Raw genomic sequence first — 22,562 nt, forward strand, 5'->3', positions numbered from 1 at the left:
TTATCATTAAAAGCTTTTCTTTCTCCATGAATTATAATGGAATGGTTTGCTAGTAAGGTAGTCTGTGTTAGCATCTGTACTATTTAAGGAATTGTCACCTTGTTGCAAGTTCTTCTGGTCCTTACATTTTAAATTCAGAAATCAGCTGTTATTCCTGATGGGGTATGTCTTGTACTTCCTCTTTTGTTACCTTCAATATCTGTTCTCTGTTTTGTTATTGAATGTTTTTACCTATTTTATAACATTGAGAGTTTGATATTTATTTACTTTTGTCACTATTTGGTGGTCCGTGTGCCTTCTGTACTTGAACAGACATATCTCCCCCTTGATTTTGGAAGTTTTCTTTTATGAATTTTATTGACTGTCTATTGGATGTGTTAGACCTGGAAATCATCTTTCTTCCATGCCCTTAGTTCATGATTTGCTTTTTCAATATTGTCAAAGAAATCTTGCATATTTTGTTTATGAACTTTGAAAACTTTATTTTTGAATGATACAATTCCTTCACCTTGTTTTCAAGTTCTGATATTCTGACTTTTACATGGTCTGTTCTTTTGATGAGGCTTTACACTGAAGGTTTTTGTCTTGCTTTAAATTAGGCTTGGTGAGCATTTCAATTACATTTTTCTTTCAGTTTGGATTTTCTTTAGCTTTTCTTTTTGTTGCAGTTTTCATAGCTTTAGTTGTTCTCATTATTTCATTCAGCTTTTATAAACTTCATTTTATCCTTTAACAACATTTAACACTGTTGCTTGCTCATGTCCTTTTGGAGTCCTTGAACGTTGAACATGTTTATTTCATTTGTTTTATGATTTCTCAGGAAACAGATGCTGTGAGTGTTTTGTTAGATTTATGTATAAGTATTACATGCTTTCAGCAATTGTGAATGATGTTAGTTTTTTCTTTTTTAAAAAACTACATTTAGTGGTTAAAGATACAAATACTTTTTTATTTTACATTTGTCTTATACCTACAAACTTGCTGAGATAACTTTGAATATTGTAAGATGACTGAGAAGGTTTTATAGGACAATGATGTCTTCAAACAAGAGCAGTTATATTTCTACCTTTCTAGGTGGCTGGCTGGCTTCTTTGCCCTAAGATAGTGAAGATACTCCTGTTTCACCTCCTTCCTGAGAAAAATGTAAGCTTTACAGTCTTTTCTCAAGCTCTAGATCCTTCTCGATTTCAGCCTTTCCAAATGATTTTTAAAACAATTATGAGTATTGATTATGGTCAGCCAAATTTTATATACTTATTGACATTATCTTGTGACTGTTTCTCCTTTAGCAGTTAAATGGAATGTTGCATAAACTGATTTTCAAGAGCTGAACCAAATTTTCATCCTGGGAATAAGATTCATCAGAACATGATGAATTCCTTTTAACACCTCATTGTAGATAATTTTTTTATTAATGAGTGTCAATGATATTTGGAGAGAGAAAATTGCATAAAATTGGTGTTGATCTTTTTATTTGAGTAGAAATGAATTTTGATGTTATCACTTAGCTTTATTTTTTCATTGCTGATAGACATTGAGATAGCGTAAGGAAGAAAAAGCCTATGGTTCTGATTGCATAAAAGATGGATAATGTTTGTGTGTGTGTTCTTCTTACTTTATTCCAGATCCTACTCTGGCCCTAATTATTACCTGTCTGCATTTGATGTTCACTATTTTTCCAGATGTGTCTGAATAATTGGTTTTCTAAAAGTGATGTGACTAGCTGACATGGCACTCAGATTTATAGTACTTGATAAGGCTATACATATTGACAAAATGATACTGACAAGATCTTAGAATGGTTCCCCTCAGCAATAACACTAGTGTTTACTCAGTCTCCTCAAGATACAAGTACCAATGTTGGAAAACATGTAAATATTTCACATTATGCTTGGGGAGCAATGCTTGGGGAGCAATGCAGCCATAAACTTTTGGAATAAGGTAACATTTCAACTAAAATCAAAAGCAATGCTAGGACATGAGCAGGCACAATGATCCCAGAGATGCAGATAACTGTTCTCCCGTTCATTTATGGCTACTGTGAATTTTGCTAACAAGCAGTGATTTTACATGGCAGCACATTTATTTCTTCATTATAAAAATGACTGTGTCAGATTTTGTTTCAAGGCTTGGATAGAGTTTATCCTTTTGCATTTGGTTGGTGATAAAAACTTTATAAGCCTATCTAAATTCCTCCAGGGAAAAATGCCTTTCTCATATATAAATTAGTAGCTGTAGTGTTGAACAAAAATATTAAATTAGTAACTGAGAAATGGGTTGAAAATTAGTTATTAGCTGAAACAAGAAACAGATGAAATGGACACGAACAAAAGGATTCCAACTTTGTTACCAGATTTGCTTTAAAGAATGATAGTTTTTATAACATATTATATTTCCCTTAGTTCTCTGAGCTATATTTTTCCAATATCACTGCTTCTTCTATTTTAAGTTTTACATTAAAATGAAATTATTGATGTTGAATTCTAGTGTTCTTAAAAATGCAATTAATCTACACACATCAGAATGGCAACTTTCAGGGGACAATTGTTACAAATTTTGAAATTTTAAAGGTTATAAAGCTGTTTTCAAAGCTATATCTGCCATACCAGTTAGCATTTTTCTATCAAGTTTATGTCCCACAATCTACATCTAGAGACTTTGTCTCATGAGTCTTCTCACATAGTCTGAATTTTAGAGACTGTCTATGTATCTTGCTTATTTTAATTATTGTTTTCAAATTCTTACTTGACATTTTAGTAAATATTTGCTCATTTAATCACATCAGTGCATCGCAGGAGGTAAGCTGTGACCACAATTGACTGAGAGGTTACTAAAAGACCGAAATTTTGCATACAATTTCAGTTTAGGCTTCCCAATAATCCTGTTCATCTTACAAATAAAGAAACTATTTATTAGGAGAATTCTGCTATGTGCATAGAAGCTCCCTATGACAGCCAGATAAAGGATTGATTGAAAAGGTATCTGAATATACAGATTTTATGCAATATGGACAGACCTGTACATTTCATTCAGGGCTTCTGGTCATAAAAATTGTGAAGCAAAGAGAAAGGCCAACTTTTTATAAAAGATGGAGTCCATTTGGGGAAAAGGCTAAGAGAAGCAGCCTCTGACAACCACTATTTAATTGTATTTAAGACACATTCCTTGCATACACAACACTGTTAAGTCAGACTGAAACCAGAGGCTAGATTGGCCATTGGCCTATAGTAAATGCTTCTATTATTAGTCCACTAAAGGAGCATAGCAAAATGACTTCTATAGATATCAATAATCTTCCATGCATTATAAGCATCAGTGCTCCATAATACAGAGAATTGCTAAACCCTCATCAGAGAAACTTCTTTTTTGTAGTACATGGGAACTATCACAGAGGTCCACAATTAGGCAATGTGCAGAGAGTTAAAGACTTCAGAACACTCTGTCCTAAATGGGATGTCTTCATCAAATCCCTCTTCTCAAGGCTCAATATTCTACACCAAAGAAGAGGCAGAAAATATTTAAGAGCCAGAAATAGTAAATGGCTCTAAGAAAACAGTAGCTTCTACACTCTAGTGAACACTTAGGACACAAAATAAATAAAACAAACCTGGAGGCACTCCTGTTCAAATTCCTGACAAAGTGTGCTGACACCAGAATTGAGCACCTGGATGTAACTGGCAGAGTCCTAGCAACCAGAAGCTCACACCTATTAGAGGAAGGGACCACAAAGTCTGCACATATTAGGTGAACTTCTGAAGGGCTCTGAAAAGAGATAAAACCCTAGGCTTCCTCGCAGCTAAGCAGATGCTCTCCTCTACTATACCACAATGCATAGAAGCCATGCAAGCTTGGAAAAAGGGAACCTTATGGTAACCACATTACCATCCAGGGTATCCTGCCTCCAGCCTGGTTTTGGCCTTGGTGACTGTTGAATATCCAGCACTGTGTCCATGATCATTTAGCATACATCACTGTCAGAAAACATCTATTCCAGAGCCAGCATCCATTCACTATCCTTTGCCCATTGGTAGATATGCATATAGTATCTTGTTTTGCATCAGGGCAGCCAGACTTTCAACCCACTTTTGCCTACTATATCTGATATCTGTTACTGAATTCTTTCTGCAGGTACATGTGACATCACATAATGTGGATTGTTAGTTTGTCAGATTATTTTGCTAGTTTTCTGTTTGAGGTGAGTTGCGTCCCTTTCCTTGAGGTGTGATTTGTGAACAATAAACTGTATATTTGAAAAGACACATGATTATCTGTGTAAGTCATGTTAGAGACAGATCAGACACACATATGAACTCATAGAGACTATGATAGAACAGATAAGACCTATATAAATTCAAACCACACAAAATCCCTACATTGGGAAATGAAAATAGACACAAAGTTCTACTTCACTTAAGAAGCTGTTTGCATTGATACCTTATGGGAAATGGGATATCATTTTTCACTAATGGAGTATCACTGAATACATCATCCATACTTCAAAACAGGCCCCGTGCCCAGGAGCATATATCTAGCACAAAATGGCTTTCATATTCTTCTCCGCCTTTGTGAATTTCTTTGTTTGTTTTGGTATTTTTTGTCTAATTAATTTTTTCCTTTATTTTTTTTCTCCTTTTAGAACATGAAATTTGGAGGGTATGGACATGAGAAGGATCTGGGAGGAGTTGGGAAAACATGATAAAATATATTGTATGAAAAATAAATGAAGATTAAGAGAAAGAGAGAATGCATGTGAGGGAAGATTACCTCTGGGCCCCATGCCCGTGTTCTTGGTGTTCCTTTTCTACCTGGATTCTTTCAGGCACCCTTCCACAAACGTATTCTCTGTTACTTCATGCCATGCCAATCCCCAGCTCCCTGCTGTCCATCACTTTGGACTTGTCTTCTAGCAAATGGGAGAATATGAAGCTAGGCGAAACATTCTTCCTCTATGACAATGCCTGGGCCCATTGGCTTATTGACCTATTGTTGGGTGGATGTGCCTATGAAACATCTCCCATCCATATTACCTCTAAACTTTGATTGGGAGGGAAGGGTAGATGCAGATACACTCCCACACCAGTGGCTGTCTCTGTGGCCCAATGTTTTTTTCTTTTTAAAATGTACATATAATAATGATACTGTGTATGCCATTCATTCTTATTATAAGAGAATTCATTTGGATAGTAGTTCATATATAGTACACTTAATTTTTGTCTTCCTAAAGTGCCCTTTGAATTAGAAAACATAGCTTCTTTGTATTTGTGTGGCTATTCAGGGCCATGAGTACACATGGAAAAGAAAGAACCTAAGTCAGATATATTATGTTTTGATGGTTTTACTCAACAGATTTATGAGCATTTTCTCTTTCAGATATTTTGTAATATGCTAACTAAAAACTGTACAAGTTTTGTTTTTTGTTTTTTGTTTTTGTTTTTGTTATAAGACTTATTTTAGACATAGGCAGGGTATTCACAATATAAATATATCCATTTGTTGAAACAATGATTTTAAAATAATAATACTGAAAGATGATATAATAGAATTATTTAGTATAAAACTCTCCTATTAAATCTATTGATACTTGCTCTCATGCTTGATACCAGCCATTTCTAGCATTTGTTAAACTAATGAAGTATAAACATTTAAAATCCATATTTTTCCCTTTTACTCTGTAAGCCAAGTGTGCAAATCAGCAAGAATGGGAAACTTCAATTTGATAGTGGAAGTAGGCTGTCTATGATAAAGGTCATGGTTATCAAGGAAGCTGTGGTTAATGGTTTAAAATGCGTTTGCCCACATTGTCTTGTTTCTTTGAATCATTGGTAGGTATTTAAAAGTCCTTTACAACATTAAAATCAGAAGCTTTGAGAATTTTCTAATTCTATCTGATTTACCTTCCTAGACATATTACTCACGGAGATAGTAAGTCAAAAGTATTTTTCTTATAATTTAAAATCTATAGCCTCAGCTATAAACTAAGTTAGTGAACATTAAACAAAATCAATACCCCAAGAGAACACTAACAATAATAATTCAAATAAGGTTTTTCTTTTTTTTCTTTTTTTGTTTTGTTTGCATTTGTTTGTTTTGCAGAACAGTTTAATTATTAATATATATATTTATATGAGTGACAGGTTAGTTTATTATATAGAGTTGTTTGTACTTTTTGCTCATATGCAACAAGATTTATAAGTTCAGCTTTAGCTTTCATTCAGATTTTATAGCTTTTAAACAAATTTTTCACATTTAAAGCAGCATCCAATTTGTACTAGGAGTCTGTGGTGATTATGGGAAAAGATGGGGGTCAAAAGGTTATGGAGATGGGGGCGGTATATATTTCAGTGTGTGTGGCATGTAAGGAGGATTCCATGTGGACAGACCTTACCATGATGACCCCTTGAAGTAAACTGAACACTTTACAGCAGACTTAAACACAGGTGTGATTCACCCTCAGGGACACATGGCACATAAGATGGGGACAGAGACCAGAGGAAACACCATAGGGAAACACAGAGACTAAGATACACAATGGCCAAATCCAGGAGGGTGACTCATCTGGCAGGATCCTACACAGCCATTAGGCTGAATACCTGAAGGCAACCTCAAGACATCTGGTCCCTGGTGTCTCGTCAGAACTTGTAAGCCTGCTTTCCACTTCCCAACTGGCTGTGCCAGCTTGTTCCCTGACCCACAGTGAACTACACATGTTGCACCGCAACAGGAGTGCATTCGGCTCTTGCTAGAATGTCCAAGTCTAATCAGGGCCCAGCATCCTGCCCCTCACCCCTATACTCTGACTCAAAGATTTTGTATCTGGTTGACATTCCTCAATTACACCAGGCCAGACAGGGCTTGGTAGGTAAACCATGGATGCTATATCTAGAGGTTAACACATTCTTCAGGGGCAGCGTGGAATTTGTACGCTCCACGGCCTCCCTTTTACTACCCCTTGGCCACTCACTCTCTGCTTTCCCCTCTTTAGGTGAGATAGGGTCGTTCACACCTGTTATACTCAAATGTCCAGTGTTTGCATTACTCCACTGTCTGAACAAAAATACTGGATTAATGAAAATAAGGTGCATGTGTAATGGATTGTTCTTTTCTCCTTGTCACTGTTGTACCAACTGAGCACAGCAGTCAATGACCTGTCCTATACCCCATGTATATAAATGGCCTAGAGCTAGCTCAGGCTTTATCCCCCAAAAGAAACAAGTCTCTCACTCAAAAAATGAGTTTTTTCCTCTTCCTCCTCTTCTCCTCTTTCACTTCTTTATCATCTTTTAGAAATCTTAAGTAATAAGATATAGTATGTGTTACCAAAAAAAGGAGTCCAAGACTGAAGATTATGGAAGTCAACAGGGATTGGTTACTCTGGCCTACTTAGTGTACCCTACATTTAAAAAATTAATAAAATAACTTCCAAGTAAGATTTTCTACCAGAAGAAGAGATATATCAATGTTTGAAAGCATTTCTGATTAGATAAAATAATTAGCATCATTTTTACAATGACTCATGAATCTGGTTAGATAGCCATAGTCCTGTGCTGTTCACTCTTGAATCTTGACTAATTAAAAAAAAAAAAACTATAATTTTGTGAAACTATAGAATGCTGTTTTTCTCTCAATGACTCAATCCATGTTGTACATAAAAGAATGGTTTTAGAAAGTATCTATAAATCAAACAGAAATCCCACCTGTGACTACAGGATGGAGACAGGTCATACTAGGAAGGGCACTGAAATGATTTTCACAAAGAAAAAAGCATTTGAGAGCAGCAAGTAAAGTTTATGTACATCGCAGGTAAATGTTTTTACAAATTCATCTAAGACATTCTGCTGTGTTAAACACTAGCAGTTAAAATAAATGATCTCAGCTATAAGCACTATGGTACTGTTTCAAGCTTTTCCATAATTTGTTTTTGGTAGGTGTTGTCCCATGACATAAATATAATTTTACAGATTTATAAACTTTAGTTATTTTAAATGCCTATATTTTTTAAGTTAAAATTCTGTGTATTGAGTTTTGTGGTAGTATTTTTATACATTTATATATTATTCTGTGTCCATGTTTGTCATCCTTTTCTACATTCTTCCCCATTTTCTTGTCTCCTCTGGGTTTTCCCTTCTGCTTTCCATCAAATAGCTCCTCTTCTGGCTTTCACATCACATAGGTCACATCATCTTCACGTTAGTCTCACTTGGATATTTTTTCATTCTCATCATCCTCTCTGCAGCTTTAAGATCTATGCACAAACACACAGATACTTCTCACATACATATATTCATACAGATACATACACATAAATACACACATTCACATATATTATACAGATATATTATGTTACTTTTAAATTGCTGTGACAAGACACCTTAATCAAAGCAACTTGCTAAGGAAAGCATTGACATTCTAAAGGGTTAGGGTCCATGATCATTGCTGAGAACATGGCAGCAGGCAGGCAGACCTTAGGGTTGGTGCAGCAGCTGAGAGCTTATATCTTTGTCCACAAGCCAAAAGTTGAGAGAGCTACTTGAGAATGGTTTGGGGTTCTCTCTCTCCCACTCCCTCTCCCTTGTCTTCTCCCCCCCCCTCGTTTTTTCCTACACAGGGTTTCCTCTGTGTAGCCCTGGCTGTCCTGGAACACACTATGTAGACCAGTTTGGATTCGACTGTCTGCTTCTGCCTCCCAAGTGCTGGGATTAAGTGCATGCACCACCACTGCCTAGCTTATATCTCTTGAACTACTCCCAGTAACAGATGTCCTCCAACAAGGCTGCAAGTCTTTTTTTTTTTTTTTTTGACTTAGGTATTTTCTTTCTTTACATTTCAAATGATATCTCCTTTCCCAGATTCCCCACTGGGGAAAAAAAAAACTGTTCCCTCCTCCTTACCCCTGCTCACCAACCCACCCTCTCCCACTTACTGACACTGGCATTTCCCCACACTGGGGCATAGAACCTTCTTAGGATCAAGGGCCTCTCCTCCCATTGATGACCTACTAGGTCATCCCCGCTATATATGCTGCTGGAACCATGAGTCCCACCATGTGTACTCTTTGGTTGGTGGTTTAGTCCCTGGGAGCTCTGAGGGTACAAGTTAGTTCATATTGTTGTTCGTCCTAAGGGGCTGCAAATCCTTCAGCTTCTTGGGTCCTTTCTCTAGCTCCTTCATTGGGGACCCTGTTCTTAGTCCAATGGATGGCTGTGAGCCTCTACTTCTTTATCAGTCAGGCACTGTCAGAGCCTCTCAGGAGACAGCTATATGAGGCTCCTGTCAGCCAGCACTTGCTGGCATCCACAATAGTGTCTGGGTTTGATGATTGAGTATGGGAAAGATTCCCAGGTGGAACAGTCTCTGGATTGTCCTTCCTTCAGTCTCTGCTCCATAGTTTGTCTCTGCAACTCCTTCCATGGGTATTTTGTTCTCCCTTCTAAGAAGTATCAAAATATCCACACTTTGGTCTTCCTTCTTGAGTTTCTTTCGGTTTGTGGATTTTATTTTGGGTATTTCAAGCTTCTGTGCTAATATCCACTTATCAGAGAGTACATGCCATGTGAGTTCTTTTGTGATTGGGTTACCTCACTCAGGATGATATTCTCCAGATCCATCCATTTCCCTAAGAATTTCATAAATTCATTGTTTTTGATAGCTGAGTAGATATACCACATTTTCTGTATCCATTCCTCTCTTGAGGGATATCTGGGTTGTTTCCAGCTTCTGCATATTATAAATAAAGCTGCTATGAACATAGTGCAGCATGTGTCCTTATTGCATGTTGGAACATCTTCTGGGTATATCCCCAGGACTGGTATAGCTGGGTCCTCTGGTAGTACTATGTACAATTTCCTGAGGAACCAGCAAACTGATTTCCTCAGTGTCTGTTGTTATGTCTCCATTTTCATTTCTGATCTTATTAATTAGGGTACTTTCTCTATGTCCTCTAGTCAGTCTGGCTAAGGGTTTCTCTATTTTATTGATTTTCTCAAAGAAACAGTTCCTGGTTTGGTTGATTCTTTGTATAGTTCTTTTTATTTCCATTTGGTTGATTTCAGCCCTGAGTTTGAGTATTTTCTGCCATTGACTCCACTTGGGTAAATTTGCTTCTTTTTGTTCTAGAGCTGTCAAGTTGCTAGTGTATGCTCTCTCCAATTTCTTTTTGGAGGCTTGTAGAGGTATGTGTTTTCCTCTTAGAATTGCTTTCATTGTGTCTCATAAGTTTGGGTATGCTGTGCCTTCATTTTCATTAAATTGTAGAAAATCTTTAATTTCTTTCTTTATTTCTCCCTTGACCAAGTTATCATTGAGAAGACTGTTGTTCAGCTTCCACGTGTATGTGGGCTTTCTATTGTTTATGCTGTTATTCAGGAGTAGCCTTAGTCCACAGTGATCTGATAAGATGCAAGGAATTATTTCAATCTTCTTGTATCTATTGAGGCCTGATTTGTGATCAATTATATGATCAATTTTGGAGAAGGTTCCATGAGGTGCTGAGAAGAAGGTATATCCTTTTGTTTTAGGATAAAAAGTTCCATAGATATCTGTTAAACCCATTTGGTACATAACTTCTGTTAGTCTCACTGTTTTTGTTTAGTTTCTGTTTCCATGATCTGTCCATTGCAGAGAATGGGGTGTTGAAGTCTCTCACTATTACCGTGTGAGGTATGATGTATGCTTTGAGCTTTGGTAAAGTTTCTTTTACGAATTTAGATGCCCTTGCATTTGGAGCATAGAGGTTCAGAATTGAGAGTTTATCTTGGTAGGTCTTACATTTGATAAATATGAAGTGTCCCTCCTTATCTATTTTGATCAATTTAGGTTGAAAATCGATTTTATTCAATAGTAGAATGGCCACTCTAGCTTGTTTCTTGGGAACATTTGCTTAGAAAATTGTTTTCCAACCTTTTATTCTGTGGTACTATCTGTCTTTGTCACTGAGGTGGGTTTCCTGTATGCAACAAAATGTTGGTTCCTGTTTAGGTACCCAGTTTGATAGTCTATGTCTTTTTATTGGGGAATTGAGTCCATTGATATTAATAGATATTAAGGAAAAGTAATTGTTGCTTCCTGTTATTTTTATTGTTAGAGGTAGAATTAGGTTTGTGTGGCTATATTCTTTTAGTTTTGTTGGAAGATTACTTTCTTGCTTTTTCTAGGGTGTAGTTTTTCCACTTATTATGCTTTGAAGGGCTGGATTTGTGGAAAGATATTGTGTAAATTTGGTTTTGTGGAATACTTTGGTTCTTCCATCTATGGTAATTGAGAGTATTGCTGGGTATAGTAGCCTGGACTGGCATTTGTGTTCTCTTAGGGTCTGTATGACATCAGCCCAGGATCTTCTGGCTTTCATAGTCTCTGACGAGAAGTCTGATGTAATTCTGATAGTTCTGCCTTTACCTCAAGTTGGTTTTGGTCAGATTTACTTTTTAATTTCTACTTGGGTGTGCAGGTATGTATGGGGATGGGAAAGGTAGAAGCACATATATGTGGATATCTGCAGAGTCCAAACAAGGTGTTGATTCTGTTGGAGTTGGAGATAACTAAGAAAGTTGAGATACCCAATATGGGTTCAAGGAACCAAACTCAGGTCCTCTGTAAGAGCTGCCAGCTCTCACTAATTGTGCCACTCCTCTAGCCTTATCTATTCAGTTGTTTTCAGTTGTTGATCAAAATGGGACAGGTTAAAATTCATTAATAAAATATGACTGGCTTCTTGCACATTCACATCCTGCATGCTGGATGGTGAAAGACTCCTGCTCTAGCCAACAGATTGTTCCCTGTGGCTTCTCATTTCACCTTTGCAGTACATGAGCTTTGGGGGTGACTTTAAAGATCCAGAACATGTGACTTGGATGTCTTTGCATTTCAGGTTTCCTGTCCATAAAATTGGCAAAACAACAGACTCTGTTTCATTAAATATGCTTGCTAAGAGATTAGGCTAAGGTAGTATCATTGCAGTGCTTCAATACTGCCTAGGTCATAAACGAAACTAAAGGCAAGTGACCTATTAGTGCCCTTATTACTTGTGCTGGTTAGTTTTATGTCAACACAAACTAGAGTCATCAGACAGGACAGAGCTGCAATAGAGGAAAAAACCTCTCTAAGATCTGGCTTTAAGGCATTTTCTTAATTAGAGATTGGTGAGGAGGGCCTACCCAATTGTGAATGGTGCCATCCCTGGGCTAATGGTTCTGGGTTCTATAAGAAAGCAGTCTGAGAAACCCATGATGAGCAAACCAGTAAGCAACAACTCTTCATGGTCTCTGCATCAGCTCCTACCTCAAAGCTCCAGTCCTGCCTGAGGTCTTGTTTTGACTTCACTCAATGATGGACTACAATATGAAAGTATAAAGCCAAACAAAGCTGTTTCTATCAACTTGCTTTGGGTTATGATGTTTCATCATAGTGAAATTGGAGAAAGCCCCATGGTCTTGATGATCTGCTGGCTTAATTTTGGTACAAAAGTCATCTCCAAGCTGTGGAGGTTTTGGTCGGTGGAGATTTAGAATATACACTGTAGCTGGCCTAGACTTGGTGAAACAGAGGCTCACTGTGGAGCTGAGGAGCTGTGAGTGGTAGACAAATTTCCCATGTGGAACCTGTTGTGCACTCCAGACTGCACCTTCAGCAGAAAATGCTGGGATTTTCATTTCTGGAATCTCAAGCATTAAGGAATCAATTTACTTCACACTTTTACAAAAAAACAAAAAAACAAAAAACAAAAAAAAAAACAAAAAAAAACAAAAAAAACCTGAAGACATCTAGTGGATCCATTTTATGAGAAAAATTTAAATCCAAAAAATGCTATTTTCTGATCAGACATGTTTTGGTGCCTTAGCAACCTTTTGATCAGCCTGGTAAATCCTCAAATTACACCAGAAATTTGCTCAAAATTCCTTCTACCATCCATGTTTATAGCTCTCCTAAAATTTTTTCAATATTCAGTTTCTCATCTATTTTCCCCCAAATCAGACACCTACTTAAAATAAAATGTTTAGAAGTTTTCAAATTTTCTCTCTTTCTCTTTATAATGAGATAGATGAGCATGATACTCCATTGTACACTGTGTGTGCCAAGTATACAGCAGCAACTTCCTTAGGTGACACATTCATTCTCCTTCAGAAAGGTAAGCTCAGCTGTGGGATAAAGGACCATCATGTACTTCCTCAACTCTTTTGTGTTCTGAACAAATTAATTCTCAGTATTCTGATTAGGTTGGTTTCAGAGTTCCCTTAGCTAGCAAGGGTTCGAGTGGAATTGTTTGAACCCATGTGAGTAATTGAGTTAACTTTAGTCACAGCAGCTTTAGGTCATTCTGGGTTAATTTTGAGCCTCTAGCCCCAGGTGAAGGGTTAGCCACATGGGTCTTTGGGCTTTAGTGTTCTGTATTCATTCTCATCTGTTAGAAAAAGAAATAATCTTATGAATAACTTAGTTCATAGAAATGGGAGGCAATACATATTTTGAGACTTAACATTCCTGTGTATCCAGTATTGATTATGAAAATGAACCTACTTTTCATCCATATTTAAGAACCTGAATAATTTTCCCTAAGGAAGAAAACATTAAGTTATTTAGCTTTTCTTTAATGATTTGTAAAGATTGTCATCATTTTTTAGAATTTCATTAATTATTTGTTTTAGATTTTGTGTCCAGAGCATCCTACTCTAGAAGTGAACCTTGCATTCTTGTCTCGGTATCAGTAATGTCAATATAATCGAAAGTCCAGCCAGAAGCTGGTTTTCTATAGTACAATTCTCTTTGTATCTACCAAGTTTCTGTTGATTAATTAGCATAATATTTCTAAATAGCCAGGACCCCAGTTATTTCTGAGGAACTGGAACCCTTTAGGACTGGTGAGGCTGGATGAGATGTACAGCTCCACGGACTTTCCTGTGATGTTTTTTTTTGTATTCCAGAGAGAATGTTTGCAGTCACTTTCTATCAGTATTCACATAATGCATGAGGGCATACTTTGACCATGTCCTCTATGTTTCCCAGATCTACCCCATTTTTGAATTTTCCATTTTGATTAAATTTTGAGATTTCAACTAATGAGTTATCTATCTGGTTTTAAAAAGTAAGTGAACTTTGACTGTCCTGCCTGATGGGCTCCAAGAAATGGACAGCCAATAAAGATCTAATACTCTTTAGCTGACTTCTCACCTAAACCTAGATATTACCAAGTTTGGACCAAACAAGAAAACATTTCAACCACCTTCCTCAGCCTCTCCTCTGCCTTTTACCTACCTTCTTAGTTTATAAGGGGAAAGGTGGCTACCCTAGTTTATAAATGTAAGTGAGGGCACAGTGAAATCACTGAACTAGACCACTCCTTGGACAGAAAGATTTAATGTAGATTAAACTGCCAATCTTCCTGGGCAGCAAAGAGAAGGAGCAAAATGGCAGAAGAACAAGTAGATTTTAGGCAGTTAACAGGGTATGGATTTTTGAGCTGATGTAGGAGGCAGTTTGGAACTAGACACCTTTGCCTGAGGTAGTTGATGTCTGGGAAAGATTAACAGAAGTTCTCTGTTGGTTTAAGGGGGCTACGAATAAATAAAAACCTGCCTTTAGGCATTACTTTACCTAATAATAATTCTTTTGTGTGCCTGGCCAAAGTTCTTCTGTTTAGGACATCGTCATCAATACTGCCAATTTAAAGCTCTCTTTGAATCTAACATTTCAGCCTTTTGTTAGATGATAGGGTACAAAAATAATACTCTGGCTACTTATGGCTGGTTGCAGAGACAGGGTTCTAGAATGTTGGTTCCAAGTAGGAGTTCAGTCTGGCAGGCAATACTAGGAGACCTGTGGAGATTCCATTAGAATTGTCTGTTTTATTGACTGGTGGGTTAATTCACTAATTCTCTCCTGAAAGAACCTGAAGAGGCAAAGAGATATCATTATGAGAAAGATATAGACCAATGGGCAGAGGAGATGGAGGAGCTAGGTGCCCAGGGAAAACAAAACAGAGACCTCCATAGGAGTCTGCCCCTGAAGGTTTATGAACTAGTTCACATGAGTCTTTAAACCTCTCTTATAATTGACTGGTTCACACAGTGGCAATATTCATAATTGAGAAAGAGGCAACATATTCATGATTCAGAAAAAAACAAGTTTTCCTTTTTCATTGTTAGTTCAGGGCTTGCTGGTTTTCCAAAACCACTGATGCTAGATAGATAGACTTGTTTTAGAACAGTTGCAAGGCCACAATGGATTCTTAGATGGTGTCTGTCAACTGAGTGAAAAAAAACTGATGGAAGAGTATATACTAGGTAAATACTATAAGGTTAAGGAGATTAGCAGGGCTCTTTCTCTTAGATGTATACTTTATATGTCTATCTACCTGTTATAGATGGATCCATGTCCCAACTCACTAAAGCTTTTTTTTTTTAACTTGACAAAAGAGATGAAAGTTTTAGATATATCTACTGTTATCAACAATGAAATAATCATTGTAGAGAAATCAGTTAAAAAGTGTCTGTAAACGGCTGGTGAATAGTTCATGCCTTTGAGCCGCAACAAAAATAAAGCTTGAAATGTTATTAACATGATCGAAGAATGAACATTCATCTGTAGTAAGACAGAAATATCTGAAAGAAATGAGAACAAAGGTAAAGTGGAGCTTGAGGACCAGAAAATGATTCTGAGATTAAAAAGTGAATACTCTTTTAGATAAGAGGACTGGCTAGATATAGATTAAACAGATATTTCAGCATAATGAGAAGCATTTTAATTCTATATTTAGAAACGGAAACAGCCAAAAAAGAAAAAAAATCTTTTGAGCCTGTGACAACAATTTTTTGTTGTTGTTGTTTTGTTTTGTTTTTTGAGACAGGGTTTCTCTGTGTAGCCCTGGCTATCCTGGTACTCACTCTGTAGACCAGGCTGGTCTCAAACCCAGAAATCTACCTGCTTCTGCCTCCCAAGTGCTGGGATTAAAAGCATGAGACACCACTGTCTGGCTCGACAATGGTAATTTTTTACAAAGCCAGTGCTGATACCAATGAATTACTTACTAGAACTGAAGCCTGTCATGCTAGTTGTAGGAAAAGGGGAGACCTGACTTTTACACTTGAAACCAGTTTAGTCTGGTGGATAACTGAGCCTCAGTTTTAAAGACTTTTTATTTAAGAGAATCAAGCAATTTAAGCTTTTCCCCAAGGCTGACACATTTTTATAATAAGAAAGCAACATATTATATATTTGAACCCAAAGTTATTGCCAATCCAGAATGTTTTTTGAAGGTGAAAGCAAGCTTTCTAGCTATAAATAGACTGACAAGGCAGCTGCAGCCTCTGCAAAGGAGCTGGCCAAGACCAGCTTGTTGCTGTAGAAGAAGGTGGGGCTGCTAAATTGTCTGATGAAGATAAGGCCTGCTACTGGAACTCAGAAAAGGTAAGCTTAAGCTTAGAGGAGTCAAAAGAAAGAATAGGGGAATGAGGGTAGGGATGTTGACTAACATCTTAGCAGTACTGTCAGAGAAACCATTCCCCAAATTTATATTATAATAAGTAGCTGGGAGGAAAGGGGCGGACTCTACAACCTGATCAGAGGAGAGACTGTGGCATAACCCTATTTGCAAGAGCCAGTGGAGCTGAGAATGGAGTTTCCATCTAAGAGCCAAGTAAAGTCAGGATGTGACAGAGAGAAATAGAAAGTTGTAGCTTTTTATAAGTAAGGTTTTTTAAGTGAGTGCAGTAGTAGTGAGTATAAGTACTGGCTTTGAGAAGGAGTTTACCAGGGTTTAGAGGAACACAGGAATCAAGTGAGATTTTAGGATTTTCTAGGAGGATAATATGAAAAAGTTGATTCTTATAAGGAGACAAAGTTGAGACACTTTTTTCATAGATATTTTCTTTATTTACATTACAAATGTTATCCCCTTTCGTGGTTTCCCCACCTAAAACCCCTGATTCCCTTCCCCCCTCCAACTGCTCACCAACCCACCCACTCCTGCTTCCTGTCTCTGACATTCCTCTGCATTGGGGCATCGAACATTCACAGGACTAAGTGCCTCTCCTCCAAATGATGACCAACAAGGCCATCCTCTGCTACATATGTAGCTGGAGCCATGAGTCCAACCATGTGTACTCTTTGTTTGGTGGTTTAGTCCCTGGGAGCTCTGGGGGTACTGGTTAGTTCATATTGTTATTCCTCCTATGGAGCTGCAAAACCCTTCAGCTCCTTGGGTCCTTTCTCTAGCTCCTCCATTGGGGACCCAGTGCTCAGTCCAATGGTTGGCAGCGAGCCTCCATTTCTGTATTTGTTAGGCACTGGTGGAACCTCTCAGGAGACCTGTTTGATTGTGTTTTCTTGTAATTCTTTAAGGGATTTTTGTGTTTCCTCTGTAAGTGCTTCTATCTGTTTACCTGTATTCTCCTGTAATTCTTAGTGGATTTTTGTGTTTCTTTTTTAAGGGCTTGTACCTGTTTTCCTGTGTTCTCCTGTATTTCTTTAAAGGAGTTATTTATGTCTTTCTTAAAATCCTCTATCAGCATTATGAGATATGATTTTAAATCCACATCTTGCTTTTCCACTTTGTTGATGTATTCAGGTGTTGATTTGCTATGGTGGAAATACTGTGTTCTGATTATGCCAAATAGTCTTGGTTTCTTTGGTAATTTTCTTCTCTTTGCCTTTCACTATTTGGTTATCTCTTATGTTAGATGTTCTTACTGTCTCTGGCTGGAGTTTGTTTCTCCTTTGGATCTGTAAGCCTGTATCAGGACTCCTGCGAACTCAGCTCTCTCCTGGTGGAACTTGTGTACAGAAGGCTCTGGAATAACATGAGCTGTAGGTGCAGATGGCAGTCTGGAAGGATCCTATCCCAGTTGCTGCACTGTTCCTGTATTCTTTGAGCTCCTGGTTGGAGACACTCTTTTTGTGATAGCAGATCCATAAACCAGTATGATGTTGGGACAGAGAAAATGTGTAAACGTAGGTGAGCTTAGAGGCTTCCTGTGCCAAGAGGGAGTTTTCTCTTAGCAGTTGTCAAGGTTGCCATCCCTAACTGTTGTATCTAGCAGTTTAGAAAGATGGGAAAAATAAACAAAAGTGGGTCTTCTTATTTGTCCCCAAATCTCTGGACCTACTCCCCAATTTTCAGTAGTATATGGAACAAAGATTTGTTCAGGGTCTGGGAAAACCAAAGCAAGAGCCTGTTGGAGTGCTTTTTAGAGGTAAGAGCAGGTAGTTGTGACAGACTTAATAGAATTTAGAGGCCCAATTAGGAAACCCTTAGATATGCTATAAAGAGAGCATGCAAGAAAAGCTAAGTTGGGAATCTAGGTTCTGAGGTATTAGACCAAGAAAAGAGAGAATTTTTCATTCTTTGTTGTTTCAAGGTGTGTGGGACCACAAGTACTGTGTGCCATCAAGAGTGAGTTTGTAGCTATTGAGGGATAACAGAAAGCCTCAATAACTGACTTTAAGGACAAAAAGTTGAGATTTGGAAGGGGAAACCCTTAGATTCCTAGAAAGTTAAGAAGTTGAGCAGTATGTTGTGACAGAGAAAGAGTTGCATTGTAGAAAGTCATCTACATATTAGAATAAACAATTTGGAGATATATCTAAAGAACAGTCAGTGTCCAGAGTCTGGTTTAAGAAATGTAATCTGTCTTGGAATCCTTAGGGAAGAACAGCCCAAGTAAGTGGAAATACTGTTCCAGTGTCAGGGTCCACATGGGTGAGGGTAAGGAGGTAATCTGACTCTGAGCATAAAGAAATGGTGGGAGAAGAGCATCCTTAAGATCTAAAACAGAAAGTAAGAAGTAGAAGAATCAATATGAGGAAGGAGAGTATAAGGTTTAGGTACAAGTGGATGTGTGGAAAGGGTAGCTATCTCAATAATCCTGAGATCTTGAATCAGGCAATGAAAGCTATCAGGTCTTAGGACAGACATGCATGAGTGGGCTTGAGAATGCCCTTAGTAAGAAGGTACTGAATAATAGGTTTTAATCTATGTCTATGTTTTAAAGAGAGATAATATTGAGAATGACACAGGCAGGAGGGGACTTGAATGGGGACTGGTTGATGGGACGCCACTGACAGAGAAGAATCGTCCCATGCTTTGGGGGCAATAAGGGAGTCTAGAAGAAGATAAGGATGAATTATTGGTGTCAGCTGATAGAAAGGGACTCTTTAAAGGCTGAAAGGATGGCAGAAAAATTCCAGGAGTTGATTGAAAAGAAAAAAAATTATAATTTAGTCATAATATTTTTGCTTAGTAACAGGGTCAGGAGGAATGAGGAGCAATGAGGAAGGTGTAAAAATAATTATTAAATTTCAAGTTTTCCATCCCCATCTCCAGTATAAAGAATAATGACTCTGAGTCTAATTAGTTACTAATTAAATGCCTATGCTATAAACTTTGTCTCATTCCCTGACTAGCTCTTAACTTACTTAACCATTTAATCTATGCTATGTCTACCACTTGGTTAAGTTACCTCTCCTTCAATTACAGCTTGCTTCTTTCTGCTCATCTAATCAGTGTCTTTATAAGTACCTCTACCTGCCCTTTTGTTGTTGTTGTTGTTTTGAATATATTGTTTTTTTGGTAACTGATTTTTTATTAGTTATTTTCTTTATTTACATTTCAAATGATATACCTTTCCCCATTTCCCCTCTGAAAAACCCCTATTCCCTCCCCCACCCCTGCTTATCAACATACCCTTTCCTGCTTCCAGGCCCTGTCATTCCCCTACACTGGGGACATAGAACCTTTACAGGACCAAGGGCCTCTCCTCCCATTGATGACCTACTAGGCCATCCTCTGCTACATATGCAGCTGGGGCCATGAGTCCTACCATGTTTCCTCTTTGGTTGGTGGTTTAGTCCTTGGGAGCTCTAAGGGTACTAGGTAGTTCATATTGTTGTTCATCCTAAGGGGCTGCAAACCCCTTCAGCTTCTTGGGTCCTTTCTTAAGCTCCTTCATTGTGGACCCTGTGCTCAATCCAATGGATGGCTGTGAGCCTCTACTTTTGTATTAGTCAGGCACTAGCAAAGCCTCTCGGGAGACAGCTATATCAGGCTCCTGTCAGCCAACATTTGCTGGCTTCCACAATTGTGTCTGGGTTTGGTTATTGAATATGGGAAGGATTCCCAGGTGGAGCAGTCTCTGGATTGTCCTTCCCTCAGTTTCTGCTCCATAGTTTGCCTCTGCAACTCCTTCAATGTCTACCTGCTATTTTATCCATCTCCTTGGTCCCTCTCCCATCTTGTCCTCAGTGGCTCTCTCTTTTTTTATCTCTATTTCCCAGAATCTTTTCTCTTCCTGCCAATTCCCACTTCCCATTTTCTGCCTCACCTCATTGGCCATTGGTTTTTTTATTGAATGGTGATGCTTATAAAAGATTCTCTGTACAAGGAGTGAGTGATCAGTTAGAACCAGAGGGAACAGAAGAGAGGACTTGTATCCCTGATGTGATGGGTCATGTTGTTACCATCCCTCATAGATATCTGATAATTATGAGTTTTACCAGAATAATCTAGAGGTATAAACTGAACAACTCTCAAGATTCTATTAAAAATGAGAGAGTTTCGTACTACCTGGTAGCTACCTGGGATCCTCCATGGTTGCTGGGGCCAAGGTTCTAGGGTAGATCTTTAGTACCTAGAGCAGTGTCTGTCTTCAGCCAGCAGGCCCAAAAGATCTAAGAGATATTCTTATGGAGCAACTGTCTATGTGACAGTGTGGGGCAGTCAATACTCTAGTGTCCATAGGATGATGAGTGAGGCATTTCTTTTCCCTAATGTCCAGTGCACCATACTTGAAGCAAGATCCAGATGGAGTCTGTTGTTGCCTTGTCTTTGGAGGTGGCTTCAGGGTTGCTGCCAAAAGCTGGTGTTACTTTCTATTATGGAAAACCCTTTTTGCTCTTTCCTACTCTTCTCTCCATTAAACACCTGAAATAGAACATCAAAGAATTTGACCACTTATATGGCTACTGGTCATTTTCAGCAAACTATGAAGTTTCCATGTCCAGCTACCTTGAAAGACATTGACCATAGGTTTTTCAGGTTAGAGTCCTGGGTCACAACATGCCTTCCAGTTCCTGAAAGACTGATGAACTTCCCCAGACAGTAAAACATTAAGGCCACTTTGTGTTTCCTTTTATGTTCCCTTAGTAGTTAAGGAAGCACAGAATCTTGACAATGTAATAACCATCGTGGGTACCCCACTCACAAGGACTCAGGAAGGAGGCCTCTGTAATAACACGAGGTTGATTTTTATTTGAAACTGGTACACCAGGGTCAACTCTGTGATCGGGACCAGAGTGACCCAGAGGAAACCAAGCACTCAGCTTTTATACAGAGTTTTACAGCTTACAATGTGGGCTGGTTACAATTTTACAACACCGGCTGGTTAGATTTTATCTTGCTCATTGTTCTTTAGTTTCTATTGACCTTTTTCCTCCAGGTTAGGATAAGACACCTGTGATTCCCAGGAGGAGTGGGGGAGATCCTCTCTCCGAGGGATGTCTCTTAGAAACATCCCAAGGTGCATTCCTTGGAGATGAGTGTTTGCTCTGTAAACTCTCCTACAACCCCTCTGTCTTAAGGATAAGGGGACTTCCTTGCTTTCTGTTAATTTTATGAAGCATCCACATTTGGCTCAATTTCTATAACAAGACAATTAGTCTTGGAAATTAATATTGCGTAACCTGTATAGTTTGCAAATTTCATTGTGTCCTGGCAACTACAGCTCTATTAACCCTGGCAATTGCCACTTTATTCTGTTTCTGATAAAGGTATAAAAAAGTCTGATTGCTCCCAAAACAATTGTTACAGCCTCAGTCTTGCTGTGGCCCCTCCAACCCAAGTCTGGTTTCATTCATTGCAGCTATATCAGGTAATTTTGCTGGTAAGTACACAAGAATGCTTACAACCAGGAACTGGTTGTATGTCTTAATTATCTTTAATAATTTACATGCTAGTAGTTTTTATAAGATTAAAAGTTGAACCTAACCATTTATAATTTTGACTTGCTGATCCTTTATTATCAAAATCTACTTTAAACAAAAACACAGACATGGGAGCTGTAGGGCAGCAGGGACAGGATCCTCTCAGCTTCCGAGTGACAGAGTTGGAACAGCATTCTTCTCTGCCCCTTCCCTGCAAGTGGAGGGCCTACCTCCAGGGAGCACCTTAACCCAGAGACTCGGGTGAGAGCTGCCATTTTCTCTCTGGTGAGTTTCTAAGACTGGGGCAGCCAGCCGGGAGGCACGGGCCCCACGAGTCCCAGGTGAGCTGCAGGTTGGCAGGGACAGGACAAGCTCTAGTCAGAGACACTAAGAACATCTAACACCAAAAATCAAGAGATGGTGAAAGGCAAAAGCAAGAATCCTACCAACAGAAACCAAGACTACTTGGCTTCATCAGAACCTAGTACTCCCACTGCATCAAGTCCTGGATATCCCAAACACTGGAAAAACAAGAATTGGATCTAAAGTCATATCTCACAATGCTGATAGAGGAACTTAAGAAGGACATAGATAACTTCCTTAAAGAAATACAGGAGAATACAGGTAAAGAGGTACAAGCCCTTAAAGAGGAAACAAAA

The 22,562-nt window shown here is 38.3% G+C and overlaps 1 long non-coding RNA gene and 1 pseudogene across 6 annotated transcripts in view; both read right to left on the reverse strand.

Moving 5' to 3' along the window:
* Nucleotides 1-3,952, reverse strand: part of LOC116089373 — a 12,684-nt pseudogene extending 8,732 nt beyond the window's left edge.
* Nucleotides 3,953-7,764: 3,812 nt separating this feature from the next.
* Nucleotides 7,765-22,562, reverse strand: part of LOC116089043 — a 40,394-nt gene continuing 25,596 nt past the window's right edge. For 5 of the 6 annotated variants that reach the window (XR_004118120.1, XR_004118119.1, XR_004118118.1 and 2 more), the window contains exons 3-4: nucleotides 20,549-20,905; nucleotides 7,765-8,242 (exon numbers count right to left, since the gene is read on the reverse strand). This is a non-coding gene — a long non-coding RNA (uncharacterized LOC116089043). The remainder of the gene's footprint in view (nucleotides 8,243-20,548; nucleotides 20,906-22,562) is intronic. The other variant, XR_004118123.1, reaches the window with a different exon arrangement.

The sequence above is a fragment of the Mastomys coucha genome, unplaced genomic scaffold, assembly GCF_008632895.1.
Source record: "Mastomys coucha isolate ucsf_1 unplaced genomic scaffold, UCSF_Mcou_1 pScaffold14, whole genome shotgun sequence".
Taxonomy (NCBI): domain Eukaryota; kingdom Metazoa; phylum Chordata; class Mammalia; order Rodentia; family Muridae; genus Mastomys; species Mastomys coucha.